The sequence below is a fragment of the Protopterus annectens genome, chromosome 13.part0 (assembly GCF_019279795.1).
Source record: "Protopterus annectens isolate FY-2018-M chromosome 13.part0, PAN1.0, whole genome shotgun sequence".
Taxonomy (NCBI): Eukaryota; Metazoa; Chordata; order Ceratodontiformes; family Protopteridae; genus Protopterus; species Protopterus annectens.
Window position 1 is genome coordinate 1,190,348,053 of NC_056747.1, and position 22,823 is coordinate 1,190,370,875.

Here is a 22,823-nt window from a genome sequence, read left to right on the forward strand (position 1 = left end):
AAACTGAGTTAATAACCCCCCCATCTTAGCAATATACATTTATTTCGCCAATTTTAAAACCTAATAAAGATCCAACTAGATGTTCTTCATATCGGCCCATCTCATTACTTAATGTTGATTATAAAATGTTTATGAGTATCTTTGCTGATAGATTGAAGACAATCATTCCCGGCATTATAGATATAGATCAGACAGGCTTCATTGTAAATAGAAATACTTTTGATAATATAAGAAGAACTTTAACATTAATAGATTTTGCAAATAGGAAAAAGAAAGATTTAACACTTATTAGTCTTGATATAAGTTCAGCATTTGATTCAGTAAGTTGGGACTATCTGTTTACTTTAATGAAGTGCACAAACTTCTCAGATGCATTTGTAAATCTAATTGAGCATTTATACAAAGGAACGTTGGCTTATATTAAGGTAGGAACATATGTTTCACAAAAAATACCCATTCTTAAAGGTACAAAACAAGGATGTCCACTTTCTCCACTATTATTCACTTTAGTAATGGAGCCTTGGGCTAATTTGATCAGAAACAGTACTGACATAGAGGGTTTTGAAATAGATGAAAATACAACATCCAAAATTCAACTTTTTGCAGATGATGTTCTAATTACATCAGCAGGATCTAATTCTTCTATGCAGTCTCTATTTGATAACATGATGATTTTTAAAAGTATTTCTGGTTTAATATTCAATGAAGAAAAAACTAAAATACTACCTATATATACATGTAAAAATATTCTCATTAGTGATTTTACTAAATATGTACCCAATTCAGGTCAGATAACTTATTTAGGTATAATACTATCTAAAGATATTAAATCTATTATATATAATAATTATAATACCTGTTTTCTTAATATACAAAATCTTTTTAATACCTGGAATAATATGTTTTTTACTATGGAGGAAAGACTTACAATTATTAAAATGATAATATTCCCCAAGATTTTATACTTAATACAATCAATAATACTTCCACCTATAAAAATAATTATCAAGAAACTGAATACACTAATGTTAAATTTCCTATGGGCACCTAATAGACCTAGGATTGCATTAAAGAAACATACTAATAGCTGGTCTCAAGGGGTATTTCTTTTCCAGACTTTAATTTATATACTATCTCTTCTATTGTAAAAGTTATTACTTTATTAATAGATCAGTCATATGTCGCAAAATGGAAAGATTATTGGGAGCTAATTAGTATGCACTTCATGAAAATCTCCTTAACACATAAAAATATGATTGTAAATAACTCGATGTTATGGTTACTAAAGGAATTTTGTACTTCACCTATTACACCTAAACATATGGTTTGTTACCCATTAAATATTATTATTAGTTATCGTAACTTTATATTCATGCACCCTAAGTATAGGGAATGGAATTTTATTGTATTCCCTATAATGTATACTCAGGGTATGCTTTTGTCATCTACTTCTGAAGGAACTCATTTAGCTATAGATAATGATCTAAAGTACTGGTATCAGTTGATATCTGATAATAAAGTTAAAAATCTAGATTTCTTAAAACAAGAATTTGATCTAAGAGAAACTTGCTGGTTAGAGATTCAGACCTTTAGACAACATCTCATTAATAAAATAGATCTAATGTCTATAACAGTTAAAGAATCTATTCCAACACTGATTGATTACTTGATATTAAATTTACAACATAAAGTTTCTGATAAAGGTAAACTTTCATACATACATAAAATTATCAGACAAGAAACTTTTACAGTGTAGATTCATACTGGAATTATTTCACTTCTATTAATGGGGACCCACCAAATCAACAAGATAAACAATATATATTGGAATCTGCTTATAGAACTACGTCTTCCATTGTCTGGAGACTTTATACATGGACATTTTACATAGATCTTTTATACACCTTTGATGATGAATAAAATAAATAATAAAGATAATTTATGTAAGAGATGTAATGTAGAAATTAATGCTGACTGGGCTCATATGTTTTATGACTGTATAAAATTGAAAGAATACTGGAAGTCAATTAATGAAATTGTGCAGGCTCTTTTTACAGATAATTTCATTATTTCTAAATCTCTTATATTATTCAACACACCTGTACCTCAAAGTATTAAAAAGGTTAAGCTTCCCTTGTTATGGTCTATTCTAGCAGTGGCTAGGAAAATAATAACTAGAAATTGGATTTCAGATACACCTCCTTCGTTCAATGAATTTAAAAATGTTATGAATTTAGTGTGCCATATGGAAATAAACACAATTAGGACAAGAACAAATAGAAAAACATCTTATTATATTGTATGGGATAATTTACAAAATTTGTTAAAAAAATTTTAATTTCAATAGCATGGTATTTTAGTTTAATTAATTGATCTGATTGTAGTGGATGTCTTTGTAAATACTTTAGTTGTTTTGTTGAATATTATAATAATACCTATTTTTAATTACTTGTATAAAATTGTTATGATATTTCTCTTATATGTTAAAACAATAAACCTGTTTTGAAGAAAAAAGAATGTCTAATAAGACATTTTCTGCCACTTCATAGTCAAAATAAAGGGCTTTTAAAATATTCACAAGTAAAAATGTACTTTCAAAGACTCACTGACTATTTTTTTTGTTCAAGCATCCTGTTTAATTTTCTGTTATGTGCAGAGCATTAAGAAGTCAGTTTTAACTTACAAGGTTCTTTTGCAGATTTGGCCATTTTTAAAACACATCTATGGCTTATAAATACATTTACTCAATTCTACCATCAAGTCTTTTTAGAGGAAATCTGAAAAGTTTGAAAAAAAAAAGCAGAAATGTATTTTTCAGTGAGGAAAGCTCTCCTGTACCTATCACACCCCCTGCTAATTATATATACCTACTACGAGATCACAGAACACACAGAACAGCTGGGAAAGGGCAAATTCAAAGACACCATTGTATCATTAAGCAAAGCAGCCAGCAGGTTGAAAAACAAGGAGAAAAGAGCATTCACTCTTCTGAGCATTCGCCCTTACAGACTGTAACCATTTGCTATGTTTTCTTTCTTTAAGATGCTCTATCTTTTTGGCTTATGTTCTATTACATATATAACATTCTAATTGTGATTAATTCCATGTTGCTTTTAATGCAAACTGATATCTTTCTGTTAATTAATTAGTAACCAGTTTATTTCAAAAGGGACAACATAAAGTTGATGGTACATCTAAGAATAACTTACAGCAACATCTGAGAATAACTTATAGCAGCAAAAGAGTAAATACTGGTCTTAGTTTGGTGGTTTTCATTTAGTATCCTCCCAAGTTTTTTATAATATTGATAAATCATCAAGGCTTTATATTCATAAAATAGGTACTGATGATAAAAACACATCATGCACCTGAGTTTTGTGCTGTAGGATGCAGACAGAAGAATATAACATAGTTGTTATAAATGGTCATTTAAGAAGTGTTCTTAATTTAAATATAATTTTTTTTTTTTATTAGGTATTGCATTTGTTTTACTACGCCAAAGGAAAACTATCACAAATTTCTGCTTTAAGTCATACCATTTAGTAAGAAAGGTGTCGACAGGCCAGTGAAAGGGAAGAAAAGGAAGGTAGTGAAGTTGTGTTTCATGTTCTAGTTTAGAAGAGTAAGAACATTATTCTGTTTGTACTGACTGCCCTCCCTTGATTGCTGGCATACTTAGCACAAGATGGAGCAAAGACTTTGTTAAGTGCTTACTGATTCATCTTTAAATGGAAAAAGAGATGCTTCCAAGTGACTGATACCATGACATTTCTTTCATGTTGCAGCCCTTCATTACTAAAATTCTGCATGTTTGGTGCTCCAAAACAGAATTGTTTCATAGCTCACTCTTCTGAATTACATAATAGGAAGTGGGGCAAGATTTGCCATTTTTAGATGGGCTGAAAAATGGCTATTGCTAACAGTGAAATATGGACAAAACATGGAGTGTACACTATACGTCCATAGGGTCATAGGTTTATAGAGAAGGATTATCTGTACTTCAGGCCTAATGACTAACATGGAATACAGACTCCAACATGTATATTTCAGATAATTTATTACCAAACTGTTTACCCAATACAGTTTAAGTAAGCCTAATGGAACGGTTACCCAAGTGTGAATAGGAACTATATTTCAAAGTACTGGTATAATATTTGGTAGAAGTTTTGGTCTTTTAGTCTGCCAGCATAACAGAATTATGAATGATAAACTACTGTGATTATGTGACACATAACTGAATTAATGTCAAACCCAAAAAAGCTATCAGACTACAGTCATAAAACGTTTTATAAGCTAGGCAAAGTCTGCCACAAATATGCCTGCAAATAAGACTGCAAAGTTTATGGCACTATAACCATGATCAATAATTCAAATTGTTGTATATAGAAACAAGGCTTGTAAACCTCCTTTCAACAAACTCCATTGTTTTGTACCTCAGTTGGACTAAGCACAAAAAAATGGAGTTATATTTAAGAATGGATCAAATTATTGCTACAAAAACTGCTTTAAATAACAGAGCAAGTCTTCATAGACCTTTCTTTCAATTATCATAGCATTCTGTTTAAATTGAAATTTACGATTTACATTTAGATCCATATCTTTAGAATCCTGAGTTTCGGTAGGAGAATTATTATTCAGGTGAGGCACTACTTCTCTCATATTTCCGTTTGCATTGCCTTGCAGTTGTTTATGTTAGGGGATTGGTTCATAGACTCTAACTGTTTGGGGTGCAAAGACATACATTTATGTAATGTAATGTACTGTGAAGTGAGTATTAACCCAGGTATCCTGCATCTCTGGTTATCACATAAACACAAATGCATACTCAGATTTAAAGAAATATCTCAGGAAGATGACAATAGCTATCCTTTTCCACTGAAATCAGACACAGAGGTTATACAATGCGCAAAACCGTGGAAATTTCTTCGATCAGTTGATAGCACAAAAATACACCACATTATTCCTTATGAAGATTAATGTCACATCCTTGCAAAACTACCTCCGAACATGAAAGGATGTCATAATGTTAAAAGGAAGTACTGGTAATTTAAACTTGTTTCTCAAAATTATATTGCATGGTACAAATGCATTTATTTATTTATGAGCTTTTATTTATGTCTGACTGGGATTGTATACCCATTTTCAGCAGTAGCCCATGGAAGAAATTGCTAGAAACATAGATATATTAATGAGGTATAATTTGCATACTGTTACAAAGCTACAATATTTTTACAACATTTAGAAAGCAGTTAATCCTGGAAATGCAAGTTATTTACACAATGCTACAAAGTTCAAAAAAGTTTTGATAAGTTTGCAAACTGGTACTTTTGTGTTATCAACAGTGGAAGATAATATAATTTGGTTAATTAGGGTTATTTCCTAAAGAGAGAAGACTGGATGTGCAAAGTAGCTTAGTTCAGATAATGGTAGAAGCAGTGAAAGAATTAATGAGTAGCAGGGAATTCGGTATCATAGTGAAATACTAGACTATTGATCGAAGGGGCCGTTTTAAGCCTAGTCATGCTTCCCAATAACATTTGATAGGTATTGGTTCCCAAGGGCATTGTATATATATATATATATATATATATATATATATATATATATATATATATATATATATTATATATGTATATATATATATATATATATATATATATATATATACACACATATATCTATTATATATGTATATATATATATATATATATATATATATATATATATATATGTGTGTCTGTGTGTCTATGTATGTATATATGTATGTATATATGTATGTGTGTATGTATGTGTCTGTGTGTGTGTGTGTGTGTGTGTGTGTGTGTGTGTGTGTGTGTGTGTGTGTGTGTGTGTGTGTGTGTGTGTATATATATATATATATATATATATATATATATATATATATATATATATATATATATATATATATATATATATATATGCGCTTGGGTATGGGTGACCGAGCATTTAGAAGCTTCCACTCTCTAGCAGAGACATATGTGCCAGACCAGGGACATATTTACAGTTTCCCATACATTGATCAAAGTTTTGCTTGAATAAGTGCAGGGATGAACTCTGCTTCACATGGATGGGAAGCCTGTTCCAGAACAGGGGGAGTCTCTGAGATACATACCTGTCCCATCAGCATATCTTATTTATGTTGCAGGCAAGATTTAGGTCCCTAGATTGGGTGTTCCTGATGCTATTTGTTTTACTGATGTGCAACAGGTCCATTAGGGCTGGATTGGAAGATGCTTTTTAGGCCATGCATAGGTTGCTTCCCAGCAGCCTGTAGTAGACTGAATGCAAGAACAAGGCTTTGGTGTGGTCTGCATAAGACTTGTTTTCCACACCATGTATTTTTTTTTTTTGTGGGGAATCTCTTTCGGCACTCCAGTTTTTGCATATGTCTGACCAGGTACATACCAAACTGGCCATTGTACAACATGATTGGACTTATGAAAGCAGAGTACAGTAGAAGGATGACAGCTTTGGATCTAGATGCCATACCCCATGCATAAGTTGTGCAACAGAGAATGATTTCCTCAGTACAGTAGACACATGATGGTCAAATACCAAATCATTGTCTGCATGCATTTCCAAATCCCTGACTACAGATTCTACTCTTTGGGATGTATTGTCAATGTTGCCGTTTGCTGGGGTCACCATCTTTCTGAAAGATACTGTGATGCACTTTTTGGCATTGAGTTTTAGACCATGACTCTGTTACCACTTATTAGTCTGTGTCAGGCCTTCTTGGAGGGTATTTGTGCATTGGGAGGATTCAATGACTGCACCCAGTTTGCAATCATCTACCAAATTGGTCAACCTAAGGCCCTTGATATTAGCCTAAGAGAAGCAGATGCCAAACAGGAGCAGCCCCAGAACTGAGCCCTGAGGCACCTCACTAGTAACTGGCATTTTTTGTGGAGGTAGATATCCCTATTCTAAATTCCTGGGTCCTGCCTGTAAGACATCTGTCTATCAAGTGGGCGATATAGGGGTTTATACCTAGTTTAGTGAGTTTTTCTACAATGCCTGAGTGGGCTATTGTGTCAAATGAATTGGACAATTTGAGGTAGGCAGTATATGCCATTTTGCCCTTGTCCATCACTTTGATAAAATTCTTAAATAAGTCCACCAGGTAAAGTAGGCAAGACCTCCCCTTGACAAACTCAAACTGATTTGTGTCCAATGTTTATAGGTTGCCTATGTGGTAATTTAGGATATCCATGATTATTGTCTCTGTAGTGTTGCATATCAGGCTAGACACACTTATGGGTCAATAATAACCCTGGTCGGTGGATGTCCCACCCTTGAGCAGCAGGATAACATTTGCAGTCCTACACTTATTTGGCATGAAGCCTGTTTGAAGCCTATGGTTAAATAATTATTTTAGTGGGCCCGATAGTTCATGTTTCATGTTATTAAGGAGGTATCATGAGATTACCTGGACCCATCAATGTACTGTTCTTGACCTTGGAGACCATCTTGAGAACCTGCAATCTAATGATAGGATCTGATGGGAAGAGTGGGATAAAACTGAAGCTAAATTTGTCAGCCAGGAGGTTTGCTATATCTCCTAGCTGTGTATAGGTAGCACCATTTACAATTAATTTGGTACATTGCTGGGTATTGCCCTTGAGGTTACAGACATAGTTGGAGAAACCTTTGAGATTGTTCTTGGCCTTGTAGACTAATTTTACCTCACATTTGGCTTTGGTAGACTTGATTAGACCCTTGAGTTGCTAGTTAGGTTAATGACAGGTATTTTTAACCATGCTGGGTATTACACCTCCTAATTTTTGCCATGGGTGTCGATGTGGAGATGGTTAACAGAAGGTCATGTATGTGGAAACAACTCAAGAAGGAAAAAGCGACAGCAGAGAGGTAAGTATAAGGAAAAAATAGGGGAAGGGGGCATGCTAGTATTGAGGAAAGAGGGAAAATAAGGTGAAAGAAAAAGTGGAAATCAACCTGTGGGTAAAGTACAGCTACATAGTTTGCTTTTCACCAGGTGATCTTTCATCGCAGCTTAAAAGTGTTTCATATGCTCATAAGTCTAATATTAGAAGATTGTTTCATACTTTGGAGATACTGTGTGAGAAGCTTTCCAAAGGGCAGAGATTCAGTTTTATATTACAGATGTATTAATAAGGACAGGTATTGGATAACTTGCACTAATAGCAACTGAGATAGTATACTGGCAGGATGTCAGGTGCCAGTGGTGTGAATTTCAGTTTTTGAATGAGTTTTTTGATGTCCTTGGTTTGGACTATTTTTAAGAAGAATTGAGGTACAGAGTTGTTTTCTTCATGAGGTATGGATGTTGGGTTTGGATTGTTGTTGAGCAGTTGAGGATGTTATAGGATATGAAGTAGTTATTGAATTTATCAGCTATATTTTTGTTAGGTTTAGATTGATAGGGGTTTGGGGTGGGTTTTCTGCTTTATTTCAAGAGGTTGTTTAAGTTTTGCCAGAATCACTAGGTGATTTTTGTATGGGTGGCCATGTTAATAGAGAAGAAATTCCTTTTATCTTTAAGAAATTGTGTCTTAATGTGATTTCTCAGATAGTGATGTGTTTCTAAATTTAAATTAAAACCAACAGCACTCAACAACGAAAGGAACTTGGCCACAAAAACATGTCAAGAAAAAAGTTTAAAAAGTGTATTAAGCACTTTCATTCTTTTACAAATTAAGAACTTCTTCAGAATCTGATGTTCTTAATTTGTAAAAGAACGAAATGTAATATGAGGGGTGTTTTAAACTATAAATGTTATTATTATGTAGTGGTGGTGAGCAGAGAAAAACAATATTAAGTCTCTTGTCTGTAAATGTATGCCTAAGTTGTGTTTCATCACTTTTCTAAATGCTGTCTGTTTCTGAACATTATATAACTTCTCACATTTTTCAAATCAGCTAAGTATAGTTTTGTACCAGTAAAGTTTTGCAACAGTTTGGCTGGTAGTGGTGGGTAATTAATTAATTTATTTATGCTTTGTTGACTGGGTTAATTCCCCTCTTTTCAGTAAACCTCAAGATCATATTGATACTGACTAAGGGAAATTGCCCAGGGCACTAGGGAGCTTCCCTTACTCTTTTTGTTAAGTGCCATAGAATCGTTTACATCCACCTGAGCTACCACCAACTCAGGCAGATGAGACCAAAGTTTAACATCACATCAGCAGTGAAGCATCCCTCTTATGCTGCACTGCAGTGTTGTTGTTGTTGTTGTTGTTGTGACTTTCGGCTTTTTCCCAGTTAGGGGTTGCCACAGCAGAACTCCGGTCTGCTAATGATTGGCAGTTGATTTTTACGTACTGAGTTGCCAGCCCTGATGCACAACCTTCAACGAAGGCATGCCCATTCACGCATGTCTCCACGCAGAAGACGCTCTAACTGAGAGTCAAACCAGACAGCGTCTTACTGTGAGGCAACAACACTACCGCAGCACCACCACCGCGGTTGCTGCACTGCATTGTCATTATTGGAAAAAATTATTCCAGACAGCTGGGGTGGAAATAGAACCTATAGCCTTCTCCAGCATCAAAGATAAGTGTACTGCCTGTTGAGACACTGACACTGCATATCTTTAAACTTAGAATATGTCTCATTTTGGTCTGTCACAAAAACATGATGTAAATGAATGCAATGGGAAATCACAATGGCAACATATACGTATTGGAAGTGAAACACATACAAATATCTTAATAATTTATCTAGACTAACAAATGGAAATGTTTTATTACTCATATATAAAAGTTCAGTGTTTTTTTAAAGATGTTTCAGATATGTTTGCATATCTTGAGGTGGGGGATCACTTCACTTTTCACAGTCCTATACAGTACAGGTGACCTACTCTTTAAAATTTTAGTCAATGTTATTTTAACTATGAGCAATGGAAAGTAAAATAATCATTAAAAAATATAAACAAAGATTAAGTTGCCACTTAGCCTATACTAAAATAAGATTTACAAGTCAAGAACACTAAATTTTTGTTATCTGGGCAGGATTCAGAAAGGCTTACTGTGATGCAGAAGCCTTAGCTCTGAAGGTTTCAGACACTGCTCTCCAGGTAGAGTTTACACCTGGTGGGGACCATAGTGCAGAGTGCTGCATGGTAATGTGGCAGTTCAGGTGAGAGGTTAATGTTAATTAGCTGCATGCTCTCCTCCAGACATGGCAGCAGCAAGTAAAAAGTAAACACTGACTTTTCATGGCATTTACTTATTCACTCCTATGGAGGCAGCTGCAGCTTGTACCCTGACTAAAAGTGATTATAGTAGAGCTTTTGAGGCTGTGTACACCTGTACATATATGTGTGTGTGTGTGTGTGTGTGTGTGTGTGTGTGTGTGTGTGTGTGTGCGCGCGCGCGCGTGCGTGCACACGTGTGTGTGTGTGTGTGTGTGTGTGTGTGTGTGTGTGTGTGTGTGTGTGTGTGTGTGTGTGTGTGTGTGTGTGTGTGTGTGTGTGTGTGTGTGTGTGTGTGTGTGTGTGTGTGTGTGTGTGTGTGTGTGTGTGTGTGTGTGTGTGTGTGTGAGTGTTGGGGTGCCAGATTAAGAACACTAGCATAGCTAAGTCTGTCAGCACAGTGTTTGATTCAGAGACATGGTAATAAGCCGGTAATGAGGTGTTTCTCTGTGCAGCTTTACCCCGGCTCATAACTGGAGATTCGCCCCATTGTGCTGACTAATCCATGTTGACCATTTTAGCACATGCAGAGAGAATCTCTATGAATCCCAGGGTTATTTCCAGAGTTTCAGAAAACCCAGACATACATAAAAGTGGCCCCTTCACTGCAGTCAGAGCTTGTTGATACTTTTAGTCCATCGATTTAGCTTGCCCATCACATGGCAAGAAACCCTTCTCATCATGAAGCTTCTGAAGTTAAGATAAAGCAATAAAACCAGATGGTGCAGCCCACTGTGGAGCTAAAATTTATAACAGCCACCAGTGTAACAATGTGCAGAAAGGCAGCTGGCTGATGTCAAGGCAGCAACCATAGATTCAGGAATACAGCTGATAGCTTAGGAAACCACAACTAGTGACACATGAGGCTAAGTAAAAGGAGAAGAAATGCATACAGAATTCCTGCTGAAACTTCTTTTTCTTTCAGCTGTTCCCATTAGGGGTAGTCACAGAGGATCATCTGTTTCCATTTCTTCCTGTCCTCTGCATTTTGCTCTGTCACACCAACCACCTGCATGTCCTCTCTCACCACAGCCATAAACCTTATCTTAGGCCTTCCTCTTTTCGGCTTACATGGCAGCTCCATCCTTAGCATCCTTCTCCCAATATACCCAGCATCCCTCCTCAGCACATGTCCAAATCAATGCAATTTTGCCTCTCTGGTTTTGTCTCTAAACCATCCAACCTAAGTTGACCCTCTAATATAACTAATTTCTAATCCTGTCCATCCTTGTCGCAAATCTTAATATCTTTAACTCCGCCACCTCCAGCTCTGACTCCTGTCTTTTCATCAGTGCAACTGTCTCCAAACCATTTAACATAGCTGGCCTCACTACCATCTTGTAGACCTTCTATTTCACTCTTACTGGTACCCATCTGTCACAAATCACTCCTGACACTCTTCTCCACCCACTCCACCCTGCCTGCACTCTCTTCTTCACCTCTCTTCCACACTCACTATAACTCTGAACTGTTGATCCCAAGTATTTAAACTAATCCACCTTCACCAACTCTACTCCCTGCATCCTCACTATTTCTCTAGCCTTCCTCTCATTCACACACATATATTCTGTCTTAGTCCTGCTGACCTTCATTCCTCTTCTCTCTAGAGTGCATCTCCACCTCTCTAGGGTCTCCTCAACCTGTTCCCTATTCTCACTACAAATCACAATGCCATCCACAAACATCATAGTCCATGGGGACTCCTGTCTGATCTCATCTGTCAATCTGTCCATCACCATTGCAAATAAGAAAGTGCTCAGAGCTGATCCTTGACGTAATCCCACCTCCACCTTGAATGCATCCGTCACTCCTACCGCAGACCACACCATTGTTACACTGCCCTCGTACATATCCTGTATCACTCTTACATACTCCTTGACCACTCCTGACTTCCTCATACAATACCACAACTCCTCTCAAGGCACCTTGTCATATGCTATCTCTAAGTCCACAAAGACACAATGCAATGCCTTTCTCTGTACTTCTCCATCAACACTCTCAGAGCAAACATCACATCTGTAGTGCTCTTTCCTGGCATGAAACCATACTGCTGATCATTAATCATCATGTCCCTTCTTAACCTAGCTTCCACTACTCTTTCCCATAACTTCATGCTGTGGCTGATCCATTTTATCCCTCTGTAGTTACTATAGCTCTGCACATCACCCTTATTCTTAAAAATCAGTAACAATGCACTTCTTCTCCATTCTTTAGGCATCCTCTCACTTTCCAAGATTTTGTTAAAAAATCTAGTTAAAAATCCCACTGCCATCTCTCCTAAATACCTTCATGCTTCCACAGGTATGCTATCTGGACCACCAGCCTTTCCATTCTTCATCCTCTTTCTGTCCTTACTTCCTCCTTGCTAATCCACTGCACTTTCTGATTCACTATCCCCACATTATCCAGCCTTCTCTCTCTCTCTCATTCTCTTCATTCATCAGCCCCTCAAGTACTCATCACTTGGAATTATTAGATTAGTAGGAGAAATGATTAAGGACAAAGAATTTGTGAATAATGACTCTACCAGAAAAGTCCAACAGCACCAACATGATTAGCTTCTTACCCCAATGGTTTGACAAGGTGCTGGGTTGCCCAGAACATAATAATGCAGTGACTGAAAGAGCTCACAGAATCCCACTGAGAAGATCACTAGGCATTGATGGGAAGCAGAGAACTGTTGTAAAATTCTTTGATTTTCATGAGAAGGAAGTGATCTTGAAGACTGTGCGGTCTAATGGGAACACCAAATACAAAGGGCAGGATGTCAGATTTCACAAAGGTCTCTCCACAGTGCTCCCCAGATGATTTAGGCCCTGCCATCCCATGATTAGGGTGCTGAAACTAAAGAAAAGTTAGAAGTATTTAGGTCTTTACTGCCAGGCTGTAATTTATAATGCAGGGAGAATAACTGAAATAAAATGACCCTGAAAAAGCAGCAATTAAACCATTCTACGCTTGCATTTTAAATTTAAAAAAAATGGCTAGATGCCCTGCAATAAGAATACTCACCTCAGCATTTCACTTCTTAGTGGTCGACTGCAGGAAAACAGACTTTGAAGGATCAAACAGCTGGGACAACAATTTCCCTTACCTGAACAGTCTTCTGGACTACTGGATCACTCTGTCTGTCTTCGGGAAAAGATGTTCACAGTGGCAGTTCTTTATCTAAGAAAGTGAGTTTTCATTAAGTACATTAGGAATGAAAGAGCACAGTGTAACTTTTCTGCCATTGTTACCCTCCCCCAGTTTTGTTCCAGAGTAATGTAGCTGCTGCTGTAACTGTGAAATTATTAGCTCTTCACGCATGTAGCTTGCTCTGATTAGAAGGGAATACCAGGTACTATCCTTAACTGAATAACTGATTCAAGCCACCAGATGGCACCACAACATAAATACTGATGTTTTAACGTACTGAAATGCACTGCAATTGAAATAAGTGCAACATTTTAATATATATATTTTTAGTGGCCTTTCAGCATACCTATCAACTGCACAGATTTCCACAGAATGTCCAGATTTTTGACTCATATTTTTGGTCTGTTCCTTATAAAATTTGTGGATTTCTGACAAATTATTGAGGAATGAAGTCACTAAAAAATGACAGACATTTGAATTTCAGACTACATATCCTTCAGAAAATGCATGCCAATGCAAAATCTATTATTTCAGCAAGTTTATAAGAGAAATATTTAAAAGTTGTCTCTATTTTTCAAAAGGTGCTTCAACAAAGTATTAGTTTATGGGTGTGCACACACAACAAAGTATTAGTTTAAGGGTGTGCACACTTATGCAACCAGCGTATTGTACATTTTTTATTTTTTATATTTTTCCCCTAACAGATTTGTTTGTTTTTCAATCGAATTGTACAGGTTATAGGTCACATTAAAGGTGGGAAAAGTTTTGAAATTATTTATTGTGGTCTCATTTTTTTATATCACAAAAACCTGGCATTTTTACAGGGGTGTGCACACTTTTTATAACCACTGTAAATATTTAGAAAAGTCCTTTAATCTTCGATTTTGTGGTGTGCATTTTTTTGTATTTCAAAATGACTTCCCCCATCCACCTTGGAAGCAAGCTTCTATACCTATAATTCCAAAACCTGAACAAAACTGGAAAAAATCCCAACAATGCAAGAACTATGAAGTCTATCACTGCCTCACAGTGGATTACAGAATTTATATGCATGTACAGGTAAACAGGCTGGCCTGTATGTGTCCATTGCTGATTACCAGATCAAACTGATATTATTCAAACAGATATGAGACAGACAATATGCAAAATGTGTAATCCCTCTTATCCAATGGAAAGACTCTTTCCAAAACTCTTTTGGCCTTAAGAACATACATGACAGAAGGCCTTTGATAAAATGTACTGACTTTATTTATTTATTTTTATTTTACATTTGTTTACCGGGATGATCCGACTGAGCCAGTGGCCCATTTTCAGAGGAGGCTTGAGGAGAAAAGCTCAAGAAACAAATTATAGTAAAAGACTTAACAATTAGAACAGACGTTACAGTATAACAATTAACACAGTGGTTGCTAAAAAAAGAAAAACACAGAAGAGGCATATAAAATTGACTAATATTAATGCAATCAGAAAGCATAAATTAGATATATAGTAGGTGCAGGTTACAATGTCTATAGATTTTACAGTAACACCTACTTTTAGGGAAAAAGCAAGTTTTATTCTTGTGACTGAAATAAGTTTAAGGTGCAAAGTGGAAGGAGGGGAGGAAAGTTAGTAGGAAGTTTTAGTTCAAGAAAGGTGTGAAGTAAGATGAAGGGAAAGATCTTATCCAGGAGTAGTATAAGAACAGAGCCATTTATTGTTCAGGTGGTGTTTGAGAAACAGTATAAATTTGGAGGTAGTGGGGGTATTAAGTATATGTTGGGGAATGCTGTTCCATAGTTTTGTGATTTGATTAGCGAATAGTCACCAAAAGAGTTGTTAGATTTATTAACTTTTAGGAGTAGTTTGTTGGAAGATTGTAGGGTACGAGTGGCATTGTAAGGGTGAACTAGATTCTTTAGAGTTGGGCAGGCTGTGAGTTGATGTGTGATGTTGTGAGCAGTTTTGAGCTGGTTAAGTAATACTAGGTTTGGTAGCTCGAGCCAGTGTAACTGTTTCAGGGCAGAGCAGTGTTGTGTTCTATAATGGAGGCCGGCAGCAAAATGAGCTGTTTTGTGGTAACATATTTCTAGTTTGGACAGTTCAGATTTTGCTAAGATTAGTGAAGATGGGGGAGGCATACAGCAAGGAGGACAGAAGGTATGTACTCGCTATACTTCGTCTAGTGGTAGGGGTGAAGAATTTTCTGGACCTGTATAGACAGCCGAGTTGAATATGTACCTTTTTTGTGGTTAGGGCTATGTGCTTATCATATTTTAGGGAGCAGTCTATTATGATACATAGTAACTTTGTGCTATCTACTGGTTCAATTTTAGTGCCATTGGAAGAGAATATATGTACAGGGGTATTGGGGTCTGTGGATCTATTACTGGAGAATGTCATTAGTTTTGTCTTGTTGGGGTTTAATATGAGTTGTTTTTCTTTGCGGTACTGCTTGATGTCTGAGAAAGCTCCCTGAGTTTTAGACAGGAGTTTGGGGTGGGAGGGGGCTATGCAGATGACTGTGGAGTCATCTGTATACTGCACTATAGTTGCATGTGTGCTTGCAGAACTTTGTAAAGATGGGAAATAGCAGAAGGCCAAGAACTGAACCTTGTGGAACTCCTATGGTAACAGGTAGAAGAGTAGAGATTTCATCTTTCCACTTGACAGGTAGCTGTGAAACCAAGTGAATGAAGATAGTGAGAGTTGTAGGGATGATAGTTCTTGGAGCAGTTTATGATGGAATACAATGTCAAATGCTTTTGACATATCCAGGAAAATGGAAGAGACAAGGTTGTTACTATTTTTGTGGTGGTTGATGGAATCTGTGAAACTTAGTAAGTCAGTTGTGGTGCTATGTCTTGCTCTGAAACCATGCTGTAAGTTGGAGATAAGATAGTTTTGTAGTAGATAGGCCAGTAATTGAGAATGAATGGATTTTTCTAGTATTTTGCTAAGGGGAGAGAGTATGGTAATGAGTCTGTAGTTGAATAGTTCTGTGGATGGGCCAGCCTTATGCAGGGGAATGATATGGGAGTGTTTTCAGAGTACTGGTAGTACATACTGTTCTGTAATGGAGCGATTGATAAGTAAGGAGACTGAGTATGAGATGGAGTGAGCAGCTAGTTTAAGAAATTCATTGGGGAGTTGATCAACTGCAAGTGTAGTGGGTTTTAGTTGAAGAAGGAGTTTTTTGATATAAGTGGTCTGGATGGGCTGAAATGAGAAGGTAGCAGATTGATTGATAGGAGTTTTTGTAAAGGTTGGGGGAGATTGTTTCTGTTGTTTACTAAGACTTTAATGGAGTTAATAAAATGTGAGTTAAATTGGGCTGCTATGCTTATCACTGCCAAGTCTTGAACCCAAGACCCTGTTCATTACAGTCACAGCAACATGCCACTACACCATAAGAGCTATGTTGGGAATGGGGGTGGTTGGAGAAGGGGTTGTGGTTTGTCCAGGATTTAAAAGTTGTTTTATGGAGTGCCAGAAATCTGGAGGGTTCTTTTTGTGTTTTAGTTGAATCAGGGTGGAGTAGGACTTTTTGTCAGAGTGAATTTCTTTTTTGGCTAAATTACATACTAGGCAATAGTTTTGAAGGGGAGCTTCATTTTTTGCATATTGACAGATTAGCCATGCTTTTTCTCTTTGTTTCATTGTGTTTAAAGTGTCTTTAGTTAGCCATTGAGATGATATGGATTTGCAACATACTTTTCTAATAGGGGCTAGAGAGTTTAGGATGCTTAAGAATGAGTTGATGAAGTAGTCAACTGCCTCACCAAGGGGAAAGTGTCTTAAAGGGGACCAGTTGTGATTATTTAGGAGGGAATTAAAGATTTCTATGGAGAAGTGTTTTATGTACGGATGTGCTTATAGGTAGTGGTTTTAGTAGAGTGCGATTTATGCCTAATTATAAAGGTGGGAGAATGATCACTAAGTGAATCTGGGAGGCAGCCAGACTGAGAACATAGGTTTGAGTGATTTGGGAGAATCCAGTCTAGAATGGAATGTTTATTACTGTGTTTGTCAATTCTTGTAGGTGTGGAGATAAGTTGGGAGAAACCAAAGAGGTTGATATGATTTGCTGGAATTATGGAGGAGCATGTAAACCAGTCGAGGTTAAAGTCACCCAAGATTATTATTTCCTGATTGTATGTAGCAGAGGCCCAGCTAAACAGATTTTCAATTGTATGATTGTTGTTTCCAGGAGGGGACGTACACAGCTATGATGACAATGGATTTATGTTTGTTAATTTGAAGACATGAGATTAAGATTTCTGAGTCAGTAGCTAGGGGTGGGGTAATATCTAGCTTTACTTTTTTGATATTTTTTTTACTTTTTTAATGTTTTCTAGCATTATTCTTTTCCAGAAGTATTTTTACAAAAGCTGCATATGGGGATTCCACATCAGAGGATAAATATATGGATCCCCTTTGTTTGACCAAAGTTTCAAAACCTAGAAAATCATATGGTCGAGACCATATGATCGAAGTTTTGAAAGTTTGAACACTTTCAATTAAGATCGCTGAACAGTGCGGAATGGGAGACTTACCATTCTCCTCACTGTAGTGCAATCTCAGAGTTGGTATATTTAAGTAGCAGGGGGGTGTGGGGGTCACAGACCCCCACTTGGGGGGGTGCAGGGGGCTTTTTTTTTAGTTTGGGTGTTTTTCTTGTCTGTTCAAAGTTTCAGAACTTCGATCATATGGTGTCAGCCGTATGATTTACGAAGTTTTGATACTTCAATCAAAGTAGAACCATATATGTTGTTGTTGTGTCTTTCAGCTTTTCCCGGTTAGGGGTCGCCACAGTGGAACTCCGGTCTGCTAAATGAGTGGTAGTTGATTTTTACGTGCCGAGTTACCAGCCCTAATGCACAACCTTCAATGAAGGTACACCCATTCATGCATGTCTCCACGCAGAAGACGCTCTAGCTGAGAATCGAACCGGACAGCGTCTTACTGTGAGGTGACAACGCTACCGCAGCACCACCACCGTGGTAAAGTAGACCCATATATATATATATATATATATATATATATATATATATATATATATATAGTATTTCAGACTATTTATGTAGAATGTGCCACCAGACAGGGATGTTTTCTTATAACTTTAATTGTCACACTAGCTTTAGAATCCTGGTAATTATTTGTTAACCAGGTAAGTGGACAGGTCATGGACTCTTTTCAGCCATGATTTTTTGGCAGAAAACAAACACATAATACAGAACTGATACTGTAATTTTACTTAGAAAATGTGCAAATTGTGATGTTAGCTAATAATATCAGCAGGGAGGAAGGCATATTGGATATAAAAATGTACAAAGAATAAACATATCAATAAAAAAGATTAAACCTTAGAAATGATGGCACATATTTATGCATATTCAGGTGCCAAACCAAAGTGCAGGAACAAAAACTTTTATTTACAGCTTCACCAGTAAAAGCGTTAAAAACATAGAATAAATCCAAATATCCCGTCAAGCGCTTTCACCCGGGCCCTCCCAGGCTTTATCAAGACATTTAATTCATTACTAGGCAGATTCTTTTATATTATTTCTGCCCTACTTAATTACTTAATTGATCATCAATTAGTTGTTACTTACACTGCATTTAAAACAAAAGGATCCTTTTTTACACTAGTACAAACTGATGGTGTTAGTTCTTGTTGTACCTTTTGTCATAACTCATCTTTTGTTCCTATTAATATTAAATGCATGTCTAAAATTAAACATTAAATAATTGTATAATAATTATCTTTAAAAAATACATGTTAAAAACTATACATTTTAAAAAACCATGTTAAACAATATATATATAAAGCCTTGTGGCAAAAGCAAATTTGATTGTTTTAAGCCTCGTAGTCATTTCCTTAACAGTTGGCAAATTAATCAGCATATACAGAACAAAGAATATACAGATACTTCCTATTTTAATAACTATAGTAAAAGTAAAGAAACAAATGCCTTCTATAAACACTCCTTAGTATGTGAAAGAATGAAGATAGAATTTATGGTATTAGAGCAGGTAAACATCAACCCCAGAGGGGGTGACTGGGAAACATCATTAGAGTTCAAAGAACTGCTTTGGCAGATTAAGATTAGATGCGGCCAAAACACCAGGTCTAAATGGAGCTATTAGTATTGGTAGCTTGCTAAAAATCAGAAGAGCAAAGCTATAATACAATAAAATGCAACATATCACAAAACCATTATTATAACATTAAAAATCATTAAAAATGGTTAATAGTAAAGAAAAAATACACAATTTGGTTCCCTGGCCATACTAGAGGCAATTAGCAGAGGGTTGACCAAGATGTTAACAACAACAGCCGGATACAGTATAGCGGCGAAGTGTGGCAAATGAATATGTCCACTTTTACAAGTAGGATAGATAGAATGAAGAAGGTTCGGTCATACACATATTTCTTCCATGTTCATTGGGCATATACATATATATTTTGTATACATTTTGTACATATATTTTTGATCAAAAGCAGTTTGTAGTACAAGTAATTTGCAGACATATAACAAGGTACACCATAAACACAAAAGGGATGGGGTACTATAGTTATTAAAATAGGAAGTATCTGTATATTCTTTGTTCTGTATATGCTGATTAATTTGCCAACTGTTAAGGAAATGACTACGAGGCTTAAAACAATCAAATTTGCTTTTGCCACAAGGCTTTATATATATATTGTTTAACATGGTTTTTTAAAATGTATAGTTTTTAACATGTATTTTTTAAAGATAATTATTATACAATTATTTAATGTTTAATTTTAGACATGCATTTAATATTAATAGGAACAAAAGATGAGTTATGACAAAAGGTACAACAAGAACTAACACCATCAGTTTGTACTAGTGTAAAAAAGGATCCTTTTGTTTTAAATGCAGTGTAAGTAACAACTAATTGATGATCAATTAAGTAATTAAGTAGGGCAGAAATAATATAAAAGAATCTGCCTAGTAATGAATTAAATGTCTTGATAAAGCCTGGGAGGGCCCGGGTGAAAGCGCTTGACGGGATATTTGGATTTATTCTATGTTTTTAACGCTTTTACTGGTGAAGCTGTAAATAAAAGTTTTTGTTCCTGCACTTTGGTTTGGCACCTGGATATCCTGCTTTTTTTAATTTTACCAGTTGGTGCTGTTCCTGCAAAGGAGTTTGGTGTTTGGTTACATATTTATGCATATATAATATAAGGGTAGGGCCACTTAGCATTTTACCTACATCATTTGAAAGGAACACAAACAGAAATGTAACAGATAGCACACAAAATAAGAGGAATTGTCTATATGTGCAAACTCCATATTACTGAGTCAGCATTTATAAACATTGTACAACAGAATAGTTTGAAAGACCATTTGACCACACCTGCAAAGCTATGGTTAAAAGTAGGATGCCACCAAAAACTGTTAGTGTTCTTCCAAACATTACTGACATGAAGAGATACATATGCTTCCCAGTTCCTCAAAAGTTTAACAAAATTTAAAAAAGTCCAATCTTTCCACTATTTCTCATAAAGTCATATGACACAAATGTGATTGATGCTTTATAATCTCACATTTATTCACTAATTTCAGTGTTGCTGGTCTTCTTCCTGTTCATCCCATCTCCCAACCCCAGATTCTTTCAGGTCCAAGGTACTCCATATTCTTCTAGTCAATTCCTGTGCTTTTTTTTCTGTCGCTTAAGCATTTTCCTTTGCAACATTGGAAAAGGTTTCATTGGCAACATCTCTGTATGAGCTATATTATTAGTCATTTTCTGTTTGCTGGTTCACTTTTTGTGGGATAAACATTTGTATTTCTTCTTTAGCCTGCATCAAAAAAATTACTTTTATTCTCCAGGGGAAAAAAAAAACATTCTGAAGACAGATGGATACAGCAGCTTGAATCTCACACCTGCCTCTCAACGTTTTTTGATTGCTGAGATAAATTTGCTTCTCTTCTACCTGGTGTACAGTGAATAATCCTTTTCAACAAACACTCAACTGTCTCCAATTTTTAATACTTTGCCCTTCTGCCACAGTTTTGTCAGGATCAACTCTTTCTGCTGGTATTATTGCATCTTTACTAATATAGGTCTTGACTACTTTCTCACGGCCAGGTTTGGAGCTTGTACACAAAGTGCCCTTTCAATTAACAAATCCTGCTGTGGAACACCCAGTCCAGTTGCTTATTTGTGCTTTCATAAAATTAATACAGTCTATTATTTCCAGTTTCCCTGATGCAGCAGAAAATCTCAGTCTTTTTCTGCATGATCTGTCCTCTAACTTTTTTGAAACTGTTCTTCTTGATCAGATTCATACTCAGCCAGCCTTTTCTTCATTTCAGCCTCTGATTTTTGCAGTTTTATCAGTTCATTTGAATAGCTGTTTAAAGCTTCTTTCATTTTTCCAGCCTTTTATTTGTGTTGATATACCCCTTCAATGTTTTGTTTATTTTAATCAACTATGAGCACGTTTGATTTATTTTTTCTTCATGATTACTGGAAGACATGTATTGCTGCAAAACTGAGCTTGAACTGCTTTTTTGCACAAAATCTGCAGGATTCCTTCCAGGCAGTGTTTTCTCTTCAACTTTCCTAGTTGATTTTCATTCAGGCTCTCTAAGTTTCTTCTTTGTTAGCATTCAGGCAGTGTACTTACTAGCCAGTAACTGAATTTACTTAAAATCACAGAGTTACTGGCCATTATCTCTCAGTTTCTTTTTTCACAATGGGAGAGCTGAAATTAAGCTGTTGATCAGTCTTGGAAGTCTGCTAGTATCTCAATATTTTTAAGATCAAATGAATGTGAGCGCGACCAAAATAGATTTCTTTACATCCCAACACAATCATCAGTTAAAGATATGTTGCACTCTGTGTCACAATCCCAGAGCTCTAGCCACAGATGCTTTGATTAGACTTGATCCAACTTCTGCTTTAATAATGTTCATCTAATATTTCTGATTCAGACAGCAAAATGTAAGAAAATAAAATTAATTCTAATTGCTATTTTTTTAGCCCAAACAGTGATTTTGACTGATTCAACAAATATCTCACAATAAAATGTTTGCATTCAAATTCTTCAAGATTTGTTCACCCTTTAATGGAGCAGTCATCCTAGTATGTAGTTCATTAAACTAAAAGCTTGGAGAAACTGCAATTAATTAATCCCTAACAACCATCTTCTAAGGATACATTATTTTCAAATAACCCAATAGGCCAGCCTCTAGAAATTTTTATTTAGTAAATTAATACAAAGGTTTCCTTTTAGCTCTGTGCCTTAGATTTTGGAATAATTTTGGCACATCTTTTTTTATCTGTGACCTCTCAAATTTCTCACTTAAAGTTCATTTACCTCCCATTTTTCCTTGTTTACCTGTTCACTGTGCTATGGCATGACATACCACAGCCAAACAAGTATGGTTTATAAGGGCCGCTCTTAATTCCATTGAAAATAAACACAGACATATGCAACTTCTCAAGTAGATGTTGCACACTATACATCA